Source organism: Amia ocellicauda, unplaced genomic scaffold (genome assembly GCF_036373705.1).
Source record: "Amia ocellicauda isolate fAmiCal2 unplaced genomic scaffold, fAmiCal2.hap1 HAP1_SCAFFOLD_61, whole genome shotgun sequence".
Lineage (NCBI taxonomy): Eukaryota > Metazoa > Chordata > Actinopteri > Amiiformes > Amiidae > Amia > Amia ocellicauda.
This window is the reverse complement of record NW_027102991.1, coordinates 263,847-282,972: the sequence shown is the minus strand read 5'-3', so window position 1 is coordinate 282,972 and position 19,126 is coordinate 263,847. Positions and strand designations below refer to the sequence as shown.

The window sequence follows — 19,126 nt, the reverse complement described above, 5'->3', positions numbered from 1 at the left end:
TACTCTCTATCTGTCTGGAGGAGATATAATTGAAGAATTGTACACGTACCCGGCTACTTTCAACACCCTTTGCTGCACTGGTATATTTCCCTCTATTTTTCTTTTTTTTTTTTGGTGGCAGTTCCGTCAATACCCGCCAGCCTTTAAGAGACATCATGCAGCCAGGCATCTTGGCTTGCGGCCACACCATCCTGAACGCGCCCGATCTCGTCAGATCTCGGAAGCTAAACGGGGCAGGGCCTGGTCAGTACTTAGATGGGAGACCTCCTGGAGATACCAGGTGCTGCAAGCTTTTTACATCACTTGGGTAACTTCATCGTAGCTCTTAATACTCGCTTTCTGTCTGGAGGAGATATAATTGAAGAATTGTACACGTACCCAGCTACATTTAACACCCTTTGCTGCACTGATATTTTTCCCTCCATTTTTCTTATTTCTTTTTTTTTTGCTGGAACTTCCGTCAATACCCGCCAGCCTTTAAGAGACTTCATACATCCAGGCATCTTGGCTTGCGGCCACACCGTCCTGAACGCGCCCGATCTCGTCAGATCTCGGAAGCTGAACGGGGCAGGGCCTGGTCAGTACTTGGATGGGTGACCTCCTGGAAATACCAGGTGCTGCAAGCTTTTTTCGTCACTTGGGTAACTTCATCGTAGCTCTTAATACTCTCTTTCTGTCTGGAGGAGATATAATTGAAGTATTGTACACGTACCTGGCTACATTCAACACCCTTTGCTGCACTGATATTTTTCCATCAATTTTTTTATATTTTTATTATTATTATTTATTTTTTCTGCTGGAAGTTCCGTCAATACCCGCCAACCTTTAAGAGACATCATGCAGCCAGGCGTCTTGGCTTGTGTGCCACACCATCCTGAATGCGCCCGATCTCGTCAGGTCTCGGAAGCTAAACGGGGCAGGTCCTGATCAGTACTTGGAAGGGAGACCTCCTGGAAATACCAGGTGCTGCAAGCTTATTACGTCACTTGGGTAACTTCATCGTAGCTCTTAATACTCTTTCTGTCTGGAGGAGATATAATTGAAGAATTGTACACGTACCCGGCTACTTTCACCACTCTTTGCTGCAGTGATATTTTTCCCTCCATTTTTCTTATTTCTTATTTTTTTTGCTGGAAGTTCCATCAATACCCGCCAGCCTTTAAGAGACATCTTGCAGCCAGACCTCTTTGTTTGCGGCCACACCGTCCTGAACGTGCCCGATTTCGTCAGATCTCGGTACCTAAACGGGGCAGGGCCTGGTCTGTACTTGGATGGGAGACCTCCTGGAAATACCAGGTGCTGCAAGCTTTTTACGTCTCCTGGGGAACTTCATCGTAGCTCTTAATACTCTCTTTCTGTCTGGAGGAGATATAATTGAAGAATTGTACACGTACCCGGCTACTTTCAACACCCTTTCCTGCACTGATATTTTTCCATCCATTTTTCTATTTTTTTTATTATTTTTTTTTGCTTGAAGTTCCGTCAATACCCGCCAGCCTTTAAGAGACATCATGCAGCCAGGCCTCTTGGCTTGAGGCCACACCGTCCTGAATACGAAAGAACTCGTCAGATCTCGGAAGAAAAACTGGGCAGGGCCTGGTCAGTAATTGGATGGGTGACCTCCTGGAAATACCAGGTGCTGCAAGCTTTTTACGTCTCCTGGGTAACTTCAGCGTAGCTCTTAATACTCTCATTCAGTCTGGAGCAGATATAATTGAAGAATTGTACACGTACCCGGCTACTTTCAACACCCTTTGCTGCACTGATATTTTTCCCTCAATTTTTCTATTTTTTTTATTATTTTTTTTTGCTGGAAGTTCCATCAATACCCTCCAGCCTTTAAGAGACATCATGCAGTCAGGCCTCTTGGCTTCCAGCCACACCGTCCTGAACGCGCCTGACCTCGTCAGATCTCGGAAGCTAAACGGGGCAGGGCCTGGTCAGTACTTAGATGGTGACCTCCTGGAAATACCAGGTGCTGCAAGCTTTTTACGTCTCCTGGGTAACTTCATCGTAGCTCTTAATACTCTCTTTCAGTCTGGAGGAGATATAATTGAAGAATTGTACACGTACCCGGCTACTTTCAACACCCTTTCCTGAACTGATATTTTCCACTCCATTTTTATTATTTCTTCTTTTTTTTGCTGGAAGTTCCGTCAATACCCTCCAGCCTTTAAGAGACATCATGCAGCCAGGCCTCTTGGCATGCGGACACATTGTCCTGAACGCGCCAGAACTCATCCGATCTCGGAAGCTAAACGGGGCAGGACCTGGTCAGTACTTGAATGTGAGACCTCCTGGAAATACCTGGTGCTGCAAGCTTTTACGTCTCCTGGGTAACTTCATCGTAGCTCTTTATACTCTCTTTCTGTCTGGAGGAGATATAATTGAAGTATTGTACACGTACCCGGCTACTTTTAACACCCTTTGCTGCACTGATATTTTTCCCTCCATTTTTCTTTTTTCATTTTTTTTTGCTGGAAGTTCTGTCAATACCCTCCAGCCATTTAGAGACATCATGCAGCCAGGCCTCTTGGCTTGCGGCCACACCGTCCTGAACGCGCCCGATCTCGTCAGACCTTGGAAACTAAATGGGCCAGGGCCTGGTTAGTACTTGGATGGGTGACCTCCTGGAAATACCAGGTGATGCAAGCTTTTTACTTATCCTGTGTAACTTCATCGTAGCTCTTAATACTCTCTTTCAGTCTGGAGGAGATATAATTGAAGAATTGTACACGTACCCGGCTACTTTCAACATCCTTTGCTGCACTGATATTTTTCCCTCCATTTTTCTTTTTTCTTTTTTTTTTTGCTGGAAGGTCCGTCAAAACCCGCCCGCCTTTAAGAGACATCATGCTGCCAGGCCTCTCGGCTTGCGGCCACGCCGTCCTGAACGCGACCGATCTCATCAGATCTCGGAAGCTAAACAGGGCAGGGCCTGGTCAGTACTTGGATGGGTGACCTCCTGGAAATACCAGGTGCTGCAAGCTTTATACGTCTCCTGGGTAACATCATCGTAGATCTTAATACTCTCTTTCTGTCTGGAGGAGATATAATTGAAGAAATGTACACGTACCCGGCTACTTTCAACACCCTTTGCTGAACTGATATTTTTCCCTCCATTTTTCTTTTTTATTTGCTGGAAGTTCCGTCAACACCCGTCAGCCTTTAAGAGACATCATGCAGCCAGGCCTCTCGGCTTGCGGCTACACCGTCCTGGACGCACCCTGTCTCGTCAGATCTCGGAAGCTAAACGGGGCATGGCCTGGTCAGTACTTGGATGGGAGATCTCCTAGAAATACCAGGTGCTGCAAGCTTCTTACGTCTCCTGGGTAACTTCATCGTAGTTCTTAATACTCTCTTTCTGTCTGGAGGAGATATAATTGAAGAATTGTACACGTTCCCGGCTACTTTCAACACCCTTTCCTGCACTGTTATTTTTCCCTCCATTTTTTTATTTTTTTATTTTTTATTTTTTGCTGGAAATTCCGTCAATACCCGCCAGCCTTTAAGAGACATCATGCAGCCAGGCATCTCGGCTTGCGGCCACACCGTCCTGAACGTGCCCGATTTCGTCAGACCTTGGAAACTAAACGGGCCAGGGCCTGGTTAGTACTTGGATGGGTGACCTCCAGGAAATACCAGGTGATGCAAGCTTTTTACGTCTCCTGGGTAACTTCATCGTAGCTCTTAATACTCTTTATCTGTCTGGAGGAGATATAATTGAAGTATTGTACACTTTGTCTTAGGGACAGTCTGGCTAGCAGTGACTGAGTGGTTGACAGACGACAAGCAACGGAATGTACGTGCTCTGTGATGTCATAGCAGTCAGCTGAGAGAGGCTCGTGATGTCATCGCTGAGCTGTCTGTCTGTCTGTCTGTCTCTCTCTCTCTCTCTCTCTCTCTCTTCCTCTCAATTCAATTCATTTGTATTGTCAAAGCAATTGGACATACATACATACATATATATATATATATATATATATATATACATACATACATCCATACATGCTAGAAAGTCATTACTATGTTATCTTAAAGGCTAACTAAGCAGAACATATATCATTATAGAACAGAGTTCATAGGTCAACACATGGTTTTAGGGAACAGGCACGTAGGTCGTACCGTTTGACAATGTCTCCAAGGTTCTCATCGTAAATAACAAACAGAAATCAAACTATCTTCTGGGCTGACCTTCTAGCTTGACCGTATCTTTCTTAAGTATACAAGAGAGAAAAACAGGTGTAAGAAAATAATTTCTAATTTTCCTTCTACACATATATACATACATACATACATATGTAGCGTTATGTTGGGTGTATTTGGATAAGAGCATTTGGGCTCTGAGCTGAAGCACTGATCTAAAGAAGACCTCTCCCCCCCAAAGTTATCAGATTTCCTTAGCTCATCAGCTTGGAACTGGTTTGCATCAAAGTGACAGTTTTGGGGAGGATGGCACCGAGAAGAGGCCAAATAGTTTGGAATTCTGCTATGAGATGTCTGGAGAAAGGGGCCTGTAGGTGATAAAAACTCTTTGAAGTGGATGAGAGCCGAAATCCCGACATAGAGCTACGAACCCAGGCCAACCGGCATTTCCAAAAGATGGCATGGATTGACATCAGTCATAAATAAAGCCTCCCTCCAATAGGACACTGGGGGCTGAAACCGAAATCCAATCTCAAGAACTCAGGGACCAATCACCTACTGATCTGACAGACTATAAGGAACAGCGGACAGTCTTTCTCTCTCTCTCTCTCTCACCTGAACCAGAAACTCGCTGCCACAGCTCAACCTGTAGCTCTGTTTCCAGAACCGGAATCAGAAACCAACCAAGTCTTTGCCGGCAACAGAAGAGTTAAACTGGGAGAAGGAGATTGAGCGAAGAATTCTTTTAAAGGACTTTATTAAATAAATAACTTCACAGACCCACCTGATCAGTGGAGTTTTACAGCTGGACAATTGACTAAGTCGACTGAATACGAAAGTGTCAGTCACTTAAATAGCTATTTGAGTCTTAAGAAACTTGACCCTTGGAACAAACAGGGCCCTGCTTTCCTCAAAGACTTTGTCTTCAAGTAACTACGGTGGAACCCTGCTTACAAAGAAGATTTTGTGCACAACCTTGGAGCCTTCAAACCAATGGAAAATCTGTTTGGAAAAGACTCTACATTCGCGAAACCCCAACTTCCAGGTGCATCGACTGAGTGGAAGTTCTTGGACAAAGCCGAACCGGACTGCCTTTGTTCCAAACCACACGGACCTCGAGCCGTGTGCTGTTATCTGAGCCCGAAGCCAGAGAGGCCTCTCTGCGACGAAGTTCACATAAGTTTAACAGTTTGGAGTTTGTGATTCATGACATTTGAGAAATCAATTAGAAATGTTAATCTGTGATTCATAACTCTAGAATGTGTAATATCATTTAGTTTTCTTAAATATAAATGTGAGTTGCATTAAACTGTTTTGTTGATAATTTTAGAAATAAAATCTGTCAACGCCGAGAAATATCTTCTCATTCCTGTTTAACTGTTTAGTCTGAAATTGACACAAGTTAATAGACATTAGATTATAGGTGGCCCTGCCTATCCTTAATCATTGAATAATAATCAGTTAAGGGAAATTGTGGTAACAAATAGGATCTTTCTCGGCACCTAAACGTAAATGAGACTGATATATATATAACGAGAAGTTACCTGACATAAATACTAACCTGCGTAGTAATAATACTAACGAGAGACTCACCTTCGTCTTACTAACCGGTATTGTAGTCAATGTGTTTATAACCTTTTTTGTTTAACGATTTGTTAAACGGAATGTACGTGCTCTGTGATGTCATAGCAGTAAGCTGAGAGAGGCTCGTCATGTCATCGCTGAGCTGGCTGGCTGGCTCTCTGTGTGTGTGTGTGTGTGTGTGTGTGTGTCTCTCTGTCTGTCTGTCTGTCTGTCTCTCTCTCTCTCTCTTACTCTCTCTCTCTCCCTCTCAATTCAATTCATTTGTATTGTCAAAGCAATTGGACATGCATACATACATACATACATATATATGGAAAATAAACAATATGTGTACATCTCTTTCTGCATTAGTGGTGCCCTCACAGATGTGCAAGTTACATGACAGACAGACAGACAGACACACACACACTTTCACACACAGACAGACAGACACAGACACACACACACATACTTTGACAGACAGACAGACAGACACACGCATATTATGGGTCTTTGTTGGGTAGTGAAATGGGTAGCATCAGTCGCAGTGTGGGTAATGTCAGGGAGCCAATCATAGTCCCCGTTATTTGCATATCGTGGCGCAAAGCATTCTGGGAAAAGCAACTAAACACGTTTAGTCATGTATTTGTCCATAGTTTACACATGAGATGAAAGAGACAGTATGACGTATTGAGCACCTAGGATTCCTCATGTGTATGTGAGGGGCAGAGGAACCGGATCCCAAGTGTGCGTCCCAGGTGCTATAGGTTTCAAAGCATGCAGGGGAATAGGCACCCCACCCTGACACCTATAGAAGACTGGATAGGGAGATATAAATAGCAATGGGGAGACTCTTGTACTTGGTGTGGCTCTATCCATATAGTGGGGCCAGCAGGTGCAGCAATAGAAGCTCAGCCTGGGGAGACTGGATTTAGCATTTCCTCTCCATTTTGATAACTATCCATAATCATTTCTGCAAAATACTTCTATGATACCTATGTATGTTTTTTACTTGTACTATATTATACTATCAAGTATCAGTGTACACATACAATGTGACCTGTTACATTAATACAGAGGCCACGGAAGGCCAGATCACTAATAGCCACTGTCCCCTGATATTACACTTTTTTACAATCACTTTGGCACTCATTTCAGAACCTTGATGTCATTTTTCAAAACTCTAGACACTAAACTCACACCCGATGATCAAAATGCACATTTTTCAAAACTCTAACACTTTTTTACAATTGCTTGGATACAATACACATCAACCTCAGATCATTTGTTCATTGAACTAAAATGACACAACTTAACATCAAAGTATTACCATTTCAAAATGCAATTCACACATTACATCTGAGATCACTGTCTATTCATTTCATTACAAAGATCTAACTATCAATTGATACAGCTGCTCAAAATGATAAGTGACTGTTGCATTACTCTTAATGCATAATTTTATGGAAACTGACAAACAATATTCCATGTTTCGATCATGAAAGTTTCAGGATAATGAGATCCATTGACATCAATAAACGAGGAGCATGAACCAGTTGGACTACATTATCTATGGATGTAATATTTCATCATCATTCATCATCATGTAGCACTTTTCCACACCATGTTTGCAGTGTGGAAGGAAAGTTAGAAATGTTTTCTCTAATACCTGTTTTTCTCTCTTGTATACTTAAGAAAGATAAGGTCAAGCTAGAAGGTCAGGCCAGAAGGTAGTTTGATTTCTGTTTGTTATTTACGATGAGAATCTTGGAGACAATGTCAAACAGTATGATTGAAGTGCCTGCTCCCTAATCCATGTGTTGATCTATGAACTCTGTCCTATAATGATATAAATTCTGCTTAGCTAACTTTTAAGATAACATAGTAATGACTTTCTGATTATAACCAGCTCTTTGATTTTTGTGTATAAAAGCTCTGACTGTTAAAATGAAGGCAGAGCGACTTTGGGATCTACTTGAGTCACTGTTCCTCTCTACGCTGCGTGTATTAAAGGCATTGCAACTAACGCTCCAACCTGGTTGAAGATGATTGTTCTTCCACATCAGATTTGACATTACTGTATGTATGCAGGCCCTTGTAATTGCTTTTCCAATACTGCCAACTGGTTATTGATGATTGATTTCACATTGTGGTACGAGTATCGAGTGAAATGAGTGCTATCCACCCCAGCAACACAGTGATAACATGGAGCCGGCAAGTCATCCAGGTCACAATAGAGGTCAAGCAGTGGGAGGAGGAAGACGTGGTGGTCAAAGGAATGGAAGGGGACATGCACCCCTTCTGAGAGGTGGTCGTGGGCCTCGTCATAGAGGAGGGCTTAGGCCTCACCAGAGAGGCAGCCATGGGCCTAATTTGAGAGGTGTTGGGGGAACGTGGTAGAGGACAAGGCCACGGACCAGACAGCGGCAGCAACAGCAAATAGTGTCCAGTGAAATCCGAGAAATAGTTGTAGAGCATGTTGTAAATCATGGCATGACCATGACTGAGGCAGCTACAATGATTCAATCAAACCTCAGAATCAACTCAGGATCAACTGTGGCCTCAATCATCAGAAATTTCCGTACTGAGAAGCGGCAAGTCTTCAGCATGCACTAAACATTAGGCTACTCTCAATTGTCAAATGACTGTATACTGCATACCAATGTGTAGCACAGAGTATAGTGTGCCTTTTGAAAGAAATGCAGACAGAGTGAAGCAGCTGATGACTGAGTATGTTCAGGTATGTTCAGTTTCAAGATGCCTCTTGTGAAAAATGGTTGTGAGAACCTGAACCTGAACACAGGGCTGATGGAAATTCAGAAGTACAGTAATCAATCCTTTGTTTTACACTAAGCCAGGTGAGGAACACTGCAGTTGACATTTTACTGTAGTTTTGTTCTTTTTTGTAGCTAATTATTGTTGCATGGCTTCAAAGAAACCTATGGTGTGATTTGATTGTATTGCATCAATACATTTCAGATTTTGTTCAATGATTCCACTGTGTCTGTAGTATTCTCTCTACTAGTCCTTTTACAGTGATGTATTTATGTGTAGTACCATAATGAAACATGTATCACATATTTTGTACTACAATATTTAATGATTGTACGAACAACTACACAGTGAAACTATCGGTATCTTCTGTGTGGGTGATCTAAATAAATGTTACTATGGTATTTCATGATAAATGAATTATTTGAACCAACAAGTCTGCAAGTGCAAGGTTTCTTTAAAGATATGAATGCACAATGCAATGTTTTGAACATTGGACAGCCTGTGTTACAAGTGATGACCGTTTTGAGTTTTGTGTCTAGAGTTTTGAAAAATGACATCAAGGTTCTGAAATGAGTGACAAAGTGATTGTAAAAAACTGTATATTCATCCTATTTAATGTGCTCTTTTAAAATGTACTTTTCTTTTTTATGTTGCCATTTCTGTTCTACCAATGTTTCAGTTGTTAGCCAAAGATTGACAGAGTACATCTCATACACACAGGCCAGACAGCAAGGATTTCTTTTTGAAATTCAATTACAAATGCTGCATGAACTCATCAATACGATTAGAGATCCTGAAAGCAATATAACTAACTCACTCTACAGCATCTCATTAGCAGTGAAAAGAAACCAAGAAAGTTGGGACAGTCGACTGTTTACCACTATGTAACATCACCTTTTCTTTTCATAACACTTATTAAGCACTTGGGCACTGAAGACACCACTTGGTTAAGTTTAGCAAGTGGGATTTCCCCCCATTCATCCATTATGCATTTCCTCAGCTGCGCAACTGCACAGGGCCTTCGTTGTCTTAATTTGCACTTCATAGTGCGCCACACATTCTCAATTCGGAGACAGGTCAGGACTGCAGGCAGGCCATGCTAGCACCCGCACTCTCTGCCTACGCAACCATGCGCTTGTAATCTGGGCAGAATTTGGTTTGGCGTTATCCTGCTGAGAAATGCAGGGATGTCCCTGGAAAAGACGATGTCTGGATGGCAGCATATGTTGCTCCAAAATGTGTACATCTCTTTCTGCAAAAATGGTGCCCTCACAGATGTGCGAGTTACATGACAGACAGACACTCATACACACTGTCACACCCACACACACACACACACTTTCACAGACAGACACACGCACACACACTCACTTTCACACAGAGACAGACACACAAACACAGAGACAGACACACACACACTCACTTTCACACAGAGACACACAAACACATACACTTTCACACAGACACACACACACATACATACATACATACATACATATATAAGGAAAAGAAACAATACATTTAAAAATCACAAAAAGATGTAATAAAGTACAGAAAATCTAAATGTAATAAAATGTGATCTTTAATACACACAAATATGTATGGCTGGTCGGATGCGTCTTGGACTCGGGTTCCTCTTCATTACGTATAATGCTTTTGCCTTTTGCTATAGCTTTCCGTGGAGGGGATCGTGGGTGAGTTTGTACCATTCTTGGGAGGCTCTGCCTTGTTGGGGCGGAGCTGTGATCCAGGTGAACAGCAGATCGGACATAGGTGGGCATGTGGGCGGAGGAGGAAGGCCGGTCAAGCAAATAAGCTTGCTAAGGTACGCAGCAGCAGCAAGCAGCCCCACCATCCAGTCAGCCAGCCAGTCTGGCTGGCAGTGACTGAGTGGTTGACAGACGGCAAGCAACGGAATGTACGTGCTCTGTGATGTCATAGGAGTCACCTGAGAGAGATGTTTGTGATGTCATCGCTGAGCTGGCTGGCTCTGTGTGTCTTGCTGGCTGTGTGTGTGTGTGTGAGAGAGAGAGAGACTTTTTGACTTTTATCAGACTTCATTGCCTGTTTGCAACACGCAATAATTCATACAAAAGAAAATAAATAAATAAATAAAAAATAGTGTTCCCCTTTGTTTGTCTCCCCCCAACAAGCATTAACTCCGCCACTGATCTGTACACTTTTAAAGAAAGCAACCCAATACACACAACAAAACAACCATCAAATACTAAACCCTATAAATGAATTACATAATAAAAACCAACTCCCCGTCATACAATTCACAAAGGGCATCATTAATACACCAGACCTGTTCAAAACTCTCCAAATCATTCATCAGCCTGTAATAGTTAAACTCTAGTCTGACTCTGCACTTGACCAGCATGGCAAACACTCTCACTGCATCCTCACTGCCCTCCCCACACACTCTGTTCTTCCTAGTCTTATAGACGGCCATTTTAGCCTGGCCCAGCAAGAAGTTTACCAGCTGGTCCACATGTTTGGTCCTTCTGGTGTATCGCGCCCCTAAAATAAAAACCTTTGTGTTAAAAATCAGGTTAAGATCAGTAAAAAGACGAGTTAAAAGACTAAAAATGGGTGACAACCGAGAGCAAGTGCTGAAACAGTGAAACACGGTCTCTCTCTGAGCACAGAATGGGCAGGCGTCGGACACAGCAGGGTTAAGAACAGTAATAAAAGAATTGACAGCAATAATGGTGAGTAACACCCTCCACTGCAGATTGCCAGCTCTCTTATTGAGGGGGGCTTGTACAGGCTTCTCCAGGCGGGCGCAGTGTCTTCCCCCAGCCCCAGCCTGTAAAGTAATTTTAGGAATCACAAAGAAACAGTTGAAAGTGCTAAATAAGTATTTTGATGCACCATATTAATTTAGGAAATTTACATGTTGTTTTTCATCAGCTTCTGTATCTGATGGCTCCACATCACTGGCTGGATTGACAGCAACGACACTCTAAAAAAAGAAGTGTTAAGTTTGAGCATTCAGGACTTGTTTTGAAGATCCTGAATATCACTGGTCCACAATTTATCTGTGAAACTATGGGTTAATCTCCATATACAAAATACTTTTCACACACACTTTAAATTTACAACTAAATTTACATGTTGATGTCTTTCGTCAGCTTCTGTATTTGATGGCTCAATATAACTGGTTGCATTAACAGCAACGGCACACTACAAGAAAATAACATTATATTTAAACATTCAGGACTGGTTTAGCATCACCTCGAATATCCCTAGCCCTTGAGGTCGATTGTTATTGTGGTCTTCAAGACCAGTGCTTCTCAACCTTAGTCCTGGAGGAGGCCCACTGTCTGCTGATTTTCATTACAACAACATTGTAGGTTATATCAGTGACTGTGGTCCTAAAGTACCCCTATGCCTGCTGTTTTTTTTCCAGTTGAGCTCTTAATTACCTAATTGGCTTAACTGAAGCCATTTAACCCTTTTCCCAGGTCTTTGGTTGTTGATGAGTTACAAAGAGCTGGATTGTGGCCCGCCATGACTGGAAGTGAAGAACACTCACTCTAGGCCTTTAACTTAATGTTCATATGTAGGGGCCTATCCATCTGATTTGTTGTTGCACATTTATTAACAGAAAAATTGATGGTACGTGAAATCATCTGAGCTGAAAAATATAATGTTCCACCAATAATAAAATAAATGTATTAATTAAAATTATAGAGATAATAGAATGTTCACAGATTATTAGTTCAGAAAACAAAATATTTTTTTATATCTTAAATAGAATTAACACTCAAATCAGTTGTAGGGTAAACAAGGTCTATTTTTTGGATTGATTTTATAATTATACATGTATGGCTGCATGAAGCTTACCTGAGAATCTGATATTTTAGTAACTTTGTTGCTTCTTGTTGGGTAGTCCACGTTTGCCGCCGTTCTTTTTCTGTAAATGTAAATCAAAAGGCAATAATTACATACTGTAATTAAAATACAAAAAGTATAAACATTGTATTATTATTTTTGTATCCTGTTTCTCCATCTCGATGCTGTTCTTTTTGGAATTGCATATCTAGGTTTACTTAAATACTGTTTATAAGATTGTAAACTCATCATCCAAATTTCTTCATTTGCCAAACTTTATGTAGTGCGCTTGCAGTTTCAGAAGAAGAAAAAAAACTGTAACAGATGGGATATGTAGTACTTTATACTCGAGTGGTCTATGCGATTACACCCTGTTGGTGTTATTAAGAACGCCAAGTACCAGAATGCAGAGCGGGACTGTTTTTTGTGCCGTGACTTGTCGGGGGAAAAAGGCGCAGAAAAAACGGACGAGAAGGTGAAGGTAGTATGGCGGTGATGCACGCGTTGGTGAAGTGGGAAAGCGGGGTCGACAAAGACTCTTACAGCGTGATTCCCACTGCTTGCTTTCGCAATTTTGATTTATTCAGCATTGCTGATGATGACGAAGAGACGACTCGAAACTTCAGAGCAGAGTGGAGAGACACGAACAAACCTCCAAAAGGTGGATGGCCTGTCCATGAAGCGCAGATCATTATGACTGGTAACAATGTTTATTTAAAAAAAAAAAATATTAAAGTCTTTACATGCTATTTGATATATACAATCACAGTATATTTGAAATGAATGTTTAAGTTATTAATGTGTTGTACTTCTAACATACTCTTATAACATGGTAGGTGGTGGTGAGGGCGCTAAAAACTCGTCATACTTGACTGGCATTTGTAAGAACGATTTATTGTGTGTTGTGCTTTACAATAAAATCCCCCAAATCACAAAATAAATTAAACCAGATATAATTTAACTTCAGTTTTGATTCAGTGTTGGCTGTTCATCTTAATTTGTGTGGTCAAAGCACAGTATTTTTATGACAAATAAATATAATCCCCAAATATCTGTGGACATAATGCAGGGTTTTATTTATTTTATTTTTATTTTAGGAAAAGAAGGCGAACTAAGAAGAAAACTTAATGACCTAACAAAAATGCCCTGTCCTAAAATGAAGAGAGTACCTAAACCAAACAAAAAACTTCAAATTTCAGATGATAGTGACCTTGATGAACCACAGTTACCGGTGAGATAATTACTGCAAATATTAAATAAATGTATTGCAGGATTGTTTTTTTTTAATCATATTCATATATATATATATTTTCATTTTAAACTCTTTTCCTCTCTGAATACAGCACAAAATAAGAAAGAAAACCGATGGAGCTTCAAGAATTAGATCCCGTCATATTCTACAGACATTTAAAGAGTCCAGTGAAGTTGAGCTACAGCAAAACGTTAAGCAGCTCGAAAAGGAAAACACAAGACTTAAAAATGAAAACCAATGTCTTCGAAACCGTATGATTGATGGTAAGTTTTTTTATTTATAGCAAATAATTCCTTACCTTGATAAATGTTATTCTTCAGTAATTTAGATTCCAGAGTAATGTATTATAGTTGATCATACTGAAGTAATCTAGAACCACAATACAGACTCTTAATGTGCACTGTCTAATAGTTTAATAATACTGATTATTAAATAAAGTTTTTCAACATAACTTCATAATCCTACATTAATGACTATATGCATTACATTAGACCTGGTAATTCTTGTATTTTATCTCTTTTATTTTTTTCGTAGCTAATGTTAATGACCCACAAAAAGGTCAGTTTGCCAATAACATAGAGCAAGTCTCTCAAGTATAATTGCAGGCATTGATGGTTTTGTTTTCACTTTGTATTAAATATATTACTAGAAATGATTATCATTTAATACTAAGGTTTTTTTCTCCAGAGATTCCAGACCTTTTGGACAATCTGAAAAAAATTGTAACAAAAGCCACATTTATCAGCAATGAAGACAAAAGTGTGTCACCATCAAGTGGTTCTGACAGCCCCACAGCAAATTGTTCTGAATCTGACAAAGAATCACCAAAACAGGTATAACACTCTTGGTCTACAATATTACAAAGACAAGGTAAAAATATATATATTGAAAACAAATATTGGTTGTAAACAATCTAATGATGCTACATTATCAGTTATATTCATAGTTATAGTTGATAATAAGAATGTAATTGAATTATGGGTGTCACAGATTCACTGACTTTATTATGTCTGTAAATTAATAAACTTAGAATTGAGACATACTGTGGTCTTTAATAACACATTTCTGTAACAAAATCACAGCCTTACTGATAATGTATTCCACTTAACATAATATAAGAATAGTTTGGGGATAAACTTGTTTTTTATTTACCATTGTCTTTTAGGTGGAAATATTCCCAGGCACTGGAGTTTACATTGACAAACTGTCCTGGATCCTTGCAGAGAGGTGCAGCACGAATACGTCATATGCAAGAACCCTGACGGTTGCTGTCTTTGACTTTCCAACATTACTAAAGAGCAATCTTCGTGGTGGTGGCAGCAAGAGAGATCCAACTTCGGAGACATTAAGATCCTCATTGATGTTATTGAGGATCATATACAGCTGCCTTCGGAAGGACACGACGTGTTTCAGTTGCGGGGCTTTGCAGCCCAGCGGGACCCTCTTAATGCCGGACATCAGCTGCCCGAGCCGGTGCGGATGAACGGAGGGACGTTAGACAGCGTTACCTTCCGGGCAGGAGCAGCGAGCGGCAACACCGGGGTGAAAGTGTCGTCTAACACTGTGCCATTAGCCACTAGCTGATTGAGCAGATCAGTGGTTTTTAAGAAGATAACAATGGCAGCAGACTTGATATTTTCACACCCTGCTACCTCCCCAACCGCTAACACACACTGCTCTAGGGGGCAGAACTGCACCGGAGCGATCTTGACTCCATGGCGTCGGGTCAGTTTTTCAAAAGACGCATTCAGGGGGTCCGACCCCCCGACCCGGGAAGAACTACCGGTACTCCCCCCTCCCCTCCCCTGTTCCCCCACAATAAGAAAAGCACTGAAAACAGAAGACAAAATAAACAAACTGAAAAAAGTAAAGCAACAAAAAAACGCAGCCAAAGGACAGAGCTCTCAGCAGCACTCCCGCTCACTGCAGACCCCTCCCACACACTCCCAGCTGAGAGAGAGAGAGAGAGAGAGAGAGAGAGAGAGAGAGTTAGTGTCTGTCTCTCTCTCTCTCTCTGTAGATGCATCATAGGGAACATACGTAACAATCTCTCTTTTTGTTTACCAAAAATGAGAATGAACGTATTTCAAGTGGGTGTTGCCTTGGTTGGAAACGTTTTAAGATTATTTATGAAGTGTAAAGTGGATTTGTCTCAGTTCTCCGTAGTTTTCAATGTATGTGCCATTCAGTAGCGTTCATGTTACAGATGTGCCCTATGCAGTGGTAGGGTCAATAAAATGTCAGTAAAACTTTATTTTAGCAATTATGGAGGGGAAGAACTGCAAATAGAGGGTCCCCACTAATTATCTAACTTACCAACAACGTTTAAAATTAGGTCTTGCGAAGCTGCCAAATAATGCTGTATAATCGTATGTGTCTTCATACACCGGCTGCTATAGTCTGATAGCTTTGATTATATATATATATATATATTTTCTCGTGAACCACAAATGCTATTTGCTTGATTTTTACAGAGTATGTTATAAATACCATTCTTATGAAGCCTGACAAATTGTATGCTGTAATTATGAATATTTTCAAATCATTTGTTTGTTTTTCCTAACATGTTACAAATGTTCCCTATGTGAAAGATGCATTATATCTTAATAACGTCTAAACAATTAAAGATATACAGATTATTATTTTTGGTAAAGTTATAATACATTGCTATTAACTATGTGTGTCAGTAAAAGTTTAAATTTCTTAAAGGATTTTTATTGATCTTGCAAAATAAGTGTTTAGGGAACATTTGTAACATAGAGGTGGGTTAGCCACCGGCTACGGGCAGCGGCTCCGGCTCCAGCACCGTCACCATGTCGCTGGAAAAGCGCTAAGTGAGCTCACAGTGAGCTCAGTGTAATGTCTGCTCTGGTGAGCTCACAGTGTGACCTAGTCGTGAGTTCACGTCTTCACTGGGTAGTCCTTGACAACTTAATTGACTCAAATCTTGGGCTTAATTGGTCAAAATGACCATTGGTTGAAGGTACTCAGGGACTGATGTGTAGAGAGACTTATTAAACCTGCAGGATTGTGGTTTTCCCAGATCAGAATTAACCAGATCACCACAAAGGAACATGGTAGGTGCTATTGCAACACAGATTACACAAATACATTGAAATCCAAGTTTGCAGTGGTCCTTGGGCCATTGTGTGGTGATCCAGATCACTTCAGCAGGAATTTTGCAGTGGTCTGGACTACAACTCTCTCTCTCTCTCTCTCTCTCTCTCTCTCTCTCTCTCTCTCTCTCTCTCTCTCTCTCAATTCAGTGCATTTGAATTGTCAAAGCAATTGGACATGCATACATACATACATACATATACACTCACCTAAAGGATTATTAGGAACACCTGTTCAATTTCTCATTAATGCAATTATCTAATCAACCAATCACATGGCAGTTGCTTCAATGCATTTAGGGGTGTGGTCCTGGTCAAGACAATCTCCTGAACTCCAAACTGAATGTCTGAATGGGAATGAAAGGTGATTTAAGCAATTTTGAGCGTGGCATGGTTGTTGGTGCCAGACGGGCCGGTCTGAGTATTTCACAATCTGCTCAGTTACTGGGATTTTCACGCACAACCATTTCTAGGGTTTACAAAGAATGGTGTGAAAAGGGAAAAACATCCAGTATGCGGCAGTCCTGTGGGCGAAAATGCCTTGTTGATGCTAGAGCTCAGAGGAGAATGGGCCGACTCGATTCAAGCTGATAGAAGAGCAACTTTGACTGAAATAACCACTCGTTACAACCGAGGTATGCAGCAAAGCATTTGTGATGCCACAACACGTACAACCTTGAGGCGGATGGGCTACAACAGCAGAAGACCCCACTGGGTACCACTCATCTCCACTACAAATAGGAAAAAGAGGCTACAATTTGCACAAGCTCACCAAAATTGGACAGTTGAAGACTGGAAAAATGTTGCCTGGTCTGATGAGTCTCGATTTCAGAGTCAGAATTTGGCGTAAACAGAATGAGAACATGGATCCATCATGCCTTGTTACCACTGTGCAGGCTGGTGGTGGTGGATGTAATGGTGTGGGGGATGTTTTCTTGGCACACTTTAGGCCCCTTAGTGCCAATTGGGCATCGTTTAAATGCCACGGCCCGTTGTTTCTGACCATGTCCATCCCTTTATGACCACCATGTACCCATCCTCTGATGGCTACTTCCAGCAGGATAATGTACCATGTCACAAAGGTCGAATCATTTCAAATTGGTTTCTTGAACATGACAATGAGTTCACTGTACTAAACTGGCCCCCACAGTCACCAGATCTCAACCCAATAGAGCATCTTTGGGATGTGGTGTGTAGCGTTATGTTGGGTGTATTTGGATAAGAGTATTTGGGCTCTGAGCTGAAGCACGGATCTAAAGAAGACCTCTCCCCCCCAAAGTTATCAGATTTCCTTAGCTCATCAGCTTGGAACTGGTTTGCATCAAAGTGACAGTTTTGGGGAGGATGGCACCGAGAAGAGGCCAAATAGTTTGTTATTCTGCTATGAGATGTCTGGAGAAAGGGGCCTGTGGGTGATAAAAACTCTTTGAAGTGGATGAGAGCCGAAATCCCGACATAGAGCTACGAACCCAGGCCAACCGGCATTTCCAAAAGATGGCATGGATTGACATCAGTCATAAATCCAAAGTCACAAAAGATTAAGTCTGTTTTAGTTACTTGTGATAAATTGTTGATATCCTAAGCGTTGGCATTAGAGTCATTAGGTGATTAATCGAGTACTGTTCTGTTGGGTTGTTACTGAATAGCCAAAACAATGATTACCCAAATGTCCCCATGTGAAGCATTGATTGTTAAGGTACCAGGAACAGAGATTCCTGAATTCCTTGGACGCCTAGGCAGTTTGGACTTTGAAGTAGAGTCGCGTCGAACTCAGTTGGTAAACGACACTACGACGCAACTCGAAAAAGAGTCGATAGAGGTGATGAAAGTTATGGCTAGCTTAGCACTTGCGAGCTCAAGGGTAGTGAACTGGATCATAAGCAAGTTTGAAAAACTGAAAAAGCTAGGAGAAAAGTATGCTAAAGCGAAAGAAGAAAGAGCCAAACGGCATGGAATGGTTTTAGAATTTGAAGGAAAGCTAGATACTTGTGGAAAACAAGTCATTGTGTTGAATGCTGAAAAATAGGACTTAATTGAACAGAGAGAGCAATTAGGAAATGATTTAAGACAATGTCAAGTTGAATTGGAAACAACTCTGATCCAAGTAAAAGGTCTGCAAAATGACAGATGTAAAGCGGTTGAAAATGAAAGGATAGTTTTGAAGGACCGGGATGTTTTGGAAATGCGTCTTTGCAAAACAGTCAGGAAGAAAGATTTGGGCACGGTAAAAATGGAGATACTCGAAGGCGAGGTCATACATTTAAAAAGGGACAGTGAAGAAATGAGGAGAGTAAATCAGGTGCTTAGGGGAGAACTCAAATCAACTGAAGTTGAAAATGAGCGTCTCAAGCAACAAATAGGGGCCCTGAAAGCTGCCTCTTGGTGGGCTGCAAAGCTGACACCTGACAGCATAAAGGAACAGCCGGAACCGGCC

At 41.2% G+C, this 19,126-nt stretch overlaps 4 non-coding genes and 8 pseudogenes across 4 annotated transcripts; all 12 read left to right on the top strand.

Annotated features, from left to right (window-relative positions):
* Positions 1 to 173: 173 nt before the first annotated feature.
* LOC136739609 (5S ribosomal RNA) lies at positions 174 to 292 on the top strand. Its single transcript, XR_010812933.1, has one exon. It is a non-coding gene; the product is annotated as a 5S ribosomal RNA (ribosomal RNA).
* Positions 293 to 507: 215 nt separating this feature from the next.
* Positions 508 to 626, top strand: LOC136739591 (5S ribosomal RNA). Its single transcript, XR_010812915.1, has one exon. It is a non-coding gene; the product is annotated as a 5S ribosomal RNA (ribosomal RNA).
* A 229-nt stretch (positions 627 to 855) lies between these two features.
* Positions 856 to 975, top strand: LOC136739527 (uncharacterized; annotated as a pseudogene).
* A 214-nt stretch (positions 976 to 1,189) lies between these two features.
* Positions 1,190 to 1,308, top strand: LOC136739455 (uncharacterized; annotated as a pseudogene).
* Positions 1,309 to 1,529: 221 nt separating this feature from the next.
* On the top strand, positions 1,530 to 1,648 carry LOC136739566 (uncharacterized; annotated as a pseudogene).
* Positions 1,649 to 1,869: 221 nt separating this feature from the next.
* Positions 1,870 to 1,987, top strand: LOC136739519 (uncharacterized; annotated as a pseudogene).
* Positions 1,988 to 2,203: 216 nt separating this feature from the next.
* Positions 2,204 to 2,322, top strand: LOC136739574 (uncharacterized; annotated as a pseudogene).
* A 214-nt stretch (positions 2,323 to 2,536) lies between these two features.
* On the top strand, positions 2,537 to 2,655 carry LOC136739470 (uncharacterized; annotated as a pseudogene).
* A 216-nt stretch (positions 2,656 to 2,871) lies between these two features.
* On the top strand, positions 2,872 to 2,990 carry LOC136739497 (5S ribosomal RNA). The gene has a single exon (XR_010812903.1). It is a non-coding gene; the product is annotated as a 5S ribosomal RNA (ribosomal RNA).
* Positions 2,991 to 3,198: 208 nt separating this feature from the next.
* On the top strand, positions 3,199 to 3,317 carry LOC136739530 (uncharacterized; annotated as a pseudogene).
* Positions 3,318 to 3,538: 221 nt separating this feature from the next.
* LOC136739465 (uncharacterized) lies at positions 3,539 to 3,657 on the top strand (annotated as a pseudogene).
* Positions 3,658 to 10,106: 6,449 nt separating this feature from the next.
* Positions 10,107 to 10,221, top strand: LOC136739598 (U5 spliceosomal RNA). The gene has a single exon (XR_010812922.1). It is a non-coding gene; the product is annotated as a U5 spliceosomal RNA (small nuclear RNA).
* The last annotated feature ends 8,905 nt before the right edge of the window (positions 10,222 to 19,126 follow it).